We start from the raw sequence: 983 nt of genomic DNA, 5'->3' as shown, positions 1-983 counted from the left end.
GAGCTCCACCTAGTTTGCACAAGACGCTGAAGGCAAGCACATGAGATAGTGGTGAGCACCAACGGCTGTACCTGAGCAATCCGGATTCCGCTCACGCATCCTGAATCGGCCACTCGATGTGAAGCTCCAACTAGTTTGCACAAGACGCTGAAAACAAGCACATGAGATAGTGCTGCGCACCAACGGCTGTACCTGAGCAATCCGGATTCCGCTCACGCATCCTGAATCGGCCACTCGATGTGAAGCTCCAACTAGTTTGCACAAGACGCTCAAAAACAAGCACACGAGATAGTGGTGCGCACCAACGGCTGTACCTGAGCAATCCGAATTTCGCTCACGTATTCTGACGGATTGACCAATTACCGCCTAAACCATTTCGGAAGAGTATTTAACTTTAATATCAATCAAAGTGAATAGCTTCATCGTCCGATTAGTTCAGCTGGATAGAATGTCTGCCTACGGAGCAGATGGTCGTAGGTTCGAATCCTGCATCGGGTATACATTAACCTCACTTCCTCTTCATCCATTCTACGTCAACGAAATCGGGCATCCGATGTGAAGCTCCAACTAGTTTGCACAAGACGCTGAAAACAAGCACATGAGATAGTGGTGCGCACCAACGGCTGTACCTGAGCAATCCGGATTCCGCTCACGCATCCTGAATCGGCCACTCGATGTGAAGCTCCAACTAGTTTGCACAAGACGCTGAAAACAAGCACACGAGATAGTGGTGCGCACCAACGGCTGTACCTGAGCAATCCGAATTCCGCTCACGTATTCTGACGGATTGACCAATTACCGCCTAAACCATTTCGGAAGAGTATTTAACTTTAATATGAATCAAAGTGAATAGCTTCATCGCCCGATTAGTTCAGCTGGATAGAATGTCTGCCTACGGAGCAGATGGTCGTAGGTTCGAATCCTGCATCGGATATACATTAACCTCACTTCCTCTTCATCCATTCTACGTCAACGAAATCGGC

At 48.4% G+C, this 983-nt stretch overlaps 2 non-coding genes across 2 annotated transcripts; both read left to right on the top strand.

Moving 5' to 3' along the window:
* Positions 1 to 424: 424 nt before the first annotated feature.
* On the top strand, positions 425 to 498 carry Pmar_PMAR008337. Its single transcript has one exon. It is a non-coding gene; the product is annotated as a tRNA-Arg (tRNA).
* A 362-nt stretch (positions 499 to 860) lies between these two features.
* Positions 861 to 934, top strand: Pmar_PMAR008336. The gene has a single exon. It is a non-coding gene; the product is annotated as a tRNA-Arg (tRNA).
* Positions 935 to 983: the final 49 nt, after the last annotated feature.

This window comes from Perkinsus marinus (genome assembly GCF_000006405.1).
Source record: "Perkinsus marinus ATCC 50983 genomic scaffold scf_1104296971724, whole genome shotgun sequence".
In the NCBI taxonomy this organism is placed as follows: domain Eukaryota; phylum Perkinsozoa; order Perkinsida; family Perkinsidae; genus Perkinsus; species Perkinsus marinus.
The sequence above is the reverse complement of the archived record's forward strand: the minus strand, read 5'-3'. Positions and strand labels throughout refer to the sequence as shown.